Source organism: Panthera onca, chromosome F1 (genome assembly GCF_046562875.1).
Source record: "Panthera onca isolate mPanOnc1 chromosome F1, mPanOnc1 haplotype 2, whole genome shotgun sequence".
Classification (NCBI taxonomy): Eukaryota; Metazoa; Chordata; class Mammalia; order Carnivora; family Felidae; genus Panthera; species Panthera onca.
In genome coordinates, this window is record NC_138355.1 from 3355662 (window position 1) to 3361007 (window position 5346).

Here is a 5346-nt window from a genome sequence, read left to right on the forward strand (position 1 = left end):
AAAATGTCTGGGAAATGTCCACTCACGCTTCTCACAATTTCAATTAAGATATCTCCCCACAAATGATCATCAAAAAAAGATGGTCACAGAAGTTCATTAAAGTAAGACTGTTAACAACTCAGCCCAGGGATTGGGGATCGCCACTTTAAACAATAAGACAAAGATACGCTTATTCTATTAAGATTCAGGCCCTACCAGACAAAAGAAAGAAAAAGATAATTACGGGAATGTGTATATCAGAGTTCTACATCTGATATCTGAAGACAATCATTTTCCATTACATATAGACTCGCAGATGCATCCACACACTTAAGTGTTCATCTGAGGCCACAGATTAACTACCGAAGAGGGAATGCATGTAGGAAAACATAAGACTATAGGGAAATAACCCCAAATCTCATACATCTCACTGCCTTATACGACAACTATTTTGAAATTTGAAGAGGACCGTGTGAGGTGACAGTGTATGGTGACTATATATCTTTAAAATGTGTCCGATCTGCCTTCATGCTTTCTCTGCCCACCCTGCGCTCTCCACTTTGTTTTTCTTAGTATCCCTTAATACTGCTTTCACTGTTCGGTCTCTGTTTCAGTGTTTGCTTCTAGGAAGACCTAGTCTCACCCCCCATCGAATGCACACACTGCAGATTCTTTTTTTTTTCTTTTCAATATATGAAGTTTATTGTCAAATTGGTTTCCATACAACACCCAGTGCTCATCCCAAAATGTGCCCTCCTCCATACCCATCACCCATCCTCCACTCCCTCCCACCCCCCATCAACCCTCAGTTTGTTCTCAGTTTTTAACAGTCTCTTATGCTTTGGCTCTCTCCCACTCTAACCTCTTTTTTTTTCCTTCCCCTCCCCCATGGGTTTCTGTTAAGTTTCTCAGGATCCACATAAGAGACACACTGCAGATTCTATACACACAGGTAACAAACTAGCAGAAATGGCGGTGATGAAGGACAGTAGCAAGATCGCCCTTTTTGCAGAGGAGCCCAAGGGAGATTTCTGGGGTGATGGTAACTTCATATATCTACATGGATGGGTGCTTGTGCTCATTTATTTTAGAAATATTCACTGACTCCTGGTGCTTGGGGTCAGATAGACAGGTACCTGACCCTAGCATATGGCTGATTTCTAATGGTGGGTAAAGATCAGGGACCAGCAGTGACTGTGGGAGATGAGTGAGGAGGCTACACATGGAGTCAGATCCTCCCACAGGATGCCATGTCTCCACGGACAGCAACCTTGTGCAGGAGGGCTCTGAGGATCACATATTTCTTGATCAGTCCTGTGAACTGCATAATCCTACTCCAATTTCTCACTGAGGGATGGACAGGGCAGAGGCCAGCAGCTGGAGGACACCCTGATCATGGCTGGAGTGGAACAGTGGGCCTGGGGGATTGAGTCAGAGAAAGGGAAAGGCAGAAGGTAGCGACAAGGATTTTGAGAGATAAAGTGGAGAGGAGAGAAGGGAATGTTTTCTACTGACTTCACCCACATTTCTGTGTGAACAAAAGGAGATTCTTGTCTCGCAGGGAAGGGAAGATGGATGGCAAAAAGACGGAGTGACATTCTCAGCTCAAGTGCTCAGGATATCTGCCTTGCTCTTGAATACCTATCACAGGAAGCCTGTGCATTCTGTCATAAGTGGAACTGCAGCTCATACCATTAGTGAAAATTAAAGCAATGATGAAGACCTCATCATTAAAGTAGTGCAACAAAAGTATGTGAACATAAAGAGGCACAATGGAAGCAAAAGTCCAAAGGTAGACCGACTGCAATACTTATGAGAATATAGACTATCAGCAAAGGAGATACCCCAGTGCAGGCTTTCAGACACCTGGGCAATATCTGAAAACATGCGGGAAAAAAAGTAGTCCTTACTTCAAAAGCATCATTAGCGTTAGACACAAAGGGATCGTGATGGGAGGTTTAGGGAGAAACCATATCATTTCATGGTGCTGTACCCATGGTCTGGTACCCTCATGTCTCATCAAATTATACCCTTTAACTTGAGGCTATTTGTTATGTGTAATTATACCTCATTAAAGAGAGTTTCAAAACATAAAGTAATAGAAGCAAATGTGGGAAAGTTCCTTTCTTATCCTGAAGTGCATGTGTGATATGAGTCTGTCTGCCCATGTCTCAAAAATCCAAAATAATAAGACATTTAAAAAATGTATAAGAGCAGAGTAAGAGGACCCTGAGCTCACCCTACCCCATGTGTTCAACAACATAACATCCACATCCAAGTCCATGAACCAGAGAGCGATCCAAAGATTGGCAGAACAAACTCCACACCTAAATAGAGAGAAGCTGCATCAGAAAGGTTAGGAAGGCCAGAAAGGTGGAGGCTGGCTGCCTGCAGGAGGGGCAGAAAAGAGTGATCCCTCACACCAGGGAGCTGACACAGGGAAGACTAATCTCCATAACATTGGGTATTAAAACCCAGAGGGGCTGAATTCCCTTGTGTTCAGATCCTGGAGCTTTGGAGGTCAACTGACCCAGCACTGGGTGATCCAGGAGGATGAGTGATAGCCAGATCCCTGCCTGTGTAGTGAGGCAATGTAAAATTGGCATTTTACACAATGCCGAGGCAACAAGAGACAGATGTATTCATGCTGATTCCTGAGCATGTTGGAGGACTTCTTCAACAATGAGGGAGATCACAGGCACCATTCTTCTCCCCTAGCTTCCCAGAATAAGCATAGAAGCACTCACCAGAGGATGAGGCTGCACAGACACTTGTTACCTAACCCGTTAGCAGTGCGCCAGTCCCAAGGGTTCACTAGGGGACTCATCAAACGAAACCTCCTGGTCTCAGGGCAAACATTTTTCAAACTAAAAGGGCACCCTGTCCGACAACCTGCATGCATAGCTGCCACAGCACGCTGTGCACATCTGAACCTCACCCAGATGTGCATATCCAGGCACCCTCATCTGTCTCACCCAGCCACATGTCCCCAGGCACAGACATGCTCTGTGCATATCCTCAAGCCCCTAGCTTCCACCGCTGGTCCACAGCCCCCAGCCACCAAAGGATGTTGGGAAACCTGGCATAGGACTAGTAGCCCTGTGCAATTTTGCTAACACTCCTGCCCTGCTCCCAAGTTACCCAGCGGGCATACCACCCCACAGCTGACCTGCCCGGGTCCCACTAACACAACTGAGAGCAAGCACAGCCCACAACAGGCACGCAATCAGTGCAAACACCTGCACTAAGAGGAAAAGTAACCCAGACACAACAGCAGGCCATGAGCAATACCTATATGATATCCTCCTGAAGGTCCAGGTCCTATAAATGGACATGTGCACTACTGAGGTCTCCAGGACCTCTTGTTCATAATGTTATTAGTTTCAAGAGCAGAAGGCACAGCTGACTTTCTTAACACAGAGAAATAGAGCCAGAGAGACAGACAAAATGGACACACAGAGATTTTTATCCATAATGAAAGACCTAGTCAAAGCCACAGCCAGAGATCTAAGCCAAAGAGATATAAGTAACATACCTGATAGAGAATTTAAAGCAATGACCAAAAGGATACTCATTAGAGTTACGAAATGACTAGAAGAGTGAGACCCCTGACTAGAGATAAGAAATAATGCAGTAGACATTGAGGACACAATAAAGGAGAAACACGCTTCCTGGAACGAACAGAGGGATGGAAGAAGAAGAGGAACAAATCAGTGACTTCGAAGACTGAGTAATGGAAATTACTCCCACTGAACCAAAGAGAGAGAACAGATTTCTGCAACGTGAGACGAGACTAAGGGAACTCAGTGACTACAGGAAAGATAATAATATTCATATTGTAGGAGTCCCAGAAGAAAGAGAAAAGGGGGCAGAAAATTTATTTGTGGAAACAATAGCTGAAAACTTCCCCAATTGGGGGAGGCAAACAAACATCCACATCCGGGAGACTAGAGAATTCACATCAAAATCAACAAAATCAGGCCAACACCCAGAAATATTGTAAGGAAACTTGCAAATTACAGTAACAATAAAGAAAAACTCTTAAAAGCAGCAAGACAAGGAGAACTTCACTTAGAAGGGAAGACCCATAAGACTAGCTACCAGATTTCTGAACAGAAACTTGGCAAGCCATAAGTGAGTGACATCACATATTCAAATACTGAATGGAAAAATCAGCAGCCAAGAATATTCTATCCAGCAAGGCTATCATTCAGAATGGAAGGAGACACAGACTTTCCCAAAGAAAAACTAAATGTGTTTGTACCACTAAACCAGTCCTGCAAGAAATATTAAGAGGGACTCTTTGAGTGGAAAGGAGAGACCAAAAGTGACAGTATAGAGGTAAAAGACACAAATCAAGTAAAACATGATTATTTCTGTAAAAAATCAGTTAAGGAACTCAGAGAAATGGATTTGAAATGTAATAACATCTACCAAAAACCTAGGGAGGAGAATATAATGGGTTCCAAGGCAAATGACCATCAGCTTAATACAAACTGCTAAATGCAGAAGAGGTTATATATAACCAGCAGTAACCATATATCAAAAACCAGTCACAAATATGCTGAGAATAAAGATAAAGAAATTAAAACATATCACTAAAGAAAATAAGCAAAACATGAAAGACAGACAAGAAAGGATTGGAGACAATCATTAGAAACCACAAGAAAACAAGTAATAAAATGGCAATACATACATACATATCAATCATTTCTTTGAAGGTAAATGCAATTAATGCTCCAATCTAGAGACGTAGGGTGTAAGAACGGATGAAAAAACAAAAGCTGGAGTAGCAATACGTGTATCAGAAAAAATACGCTTAAAAAAAAAAGTACATAACAAGAGACAGAGGAGGACACTATATAACAGTAAAGGGTACAATCCAAAAAGAAGATATAACAACTGTAAATATATCCCATAATTAAGTGGGATTTATTCCCAAGCTGCAAGGGTGGTTCAATATTTGCAAATCAATGTGATACAATATATCAACAGGAGAAAGGATAAGAACCATATAATTGGGGCACCTGGGTGGCTCAATCCTTTAACAGTCCGACATCAGCTCAGCTCATGACCCCATGATTCGTGACTTCAAGTCCCACATCGGACTCTGTGCTGAAAGCTCAGAGCCAAGAGCCTCCATCAAATTCTGTGTCTCCCACTCTTTTTCTGCCCCTCCCCGGCTCACGCTCTGTCTCTCTCAAAATTAATAAAAGTTAAAAGAAAAGAACCGTACGGTCATTTCAATACATGAAGAAAAAGCATTCGACATAGTACAACATCCATTCATGATTATAACCCCCTAAAGTAGGTTTACAGGGAACATACATCAATGTAATAAATGTTTTCTATGAAAACCCCGCATCT

General features: G+C 42.6%; 1 pseudogene across 1 annotated transcript in view; it reads left to right on the plus strand.

Moving 5' to 3' along the window:
• The window catches only part of LOC132675617 (ankyrin repeat domain-containing protein 26-like), a 27659-nt pseudogene extending 25642 nt beyond the window's left edge, over positions 1-2017 (plus strand). The window contains exon 4 of the transcript XR_014136479.1: positions 1541-2017. The product of XR_014136479.1 is annotated as an ankyrin repeat domain-containing protein 26-like (transcript). The remainder of the gene's footprint in view (positions 1-1540) is intronic.
• Positions 2018-5346: the final 3329 nt, after the last annotated feature.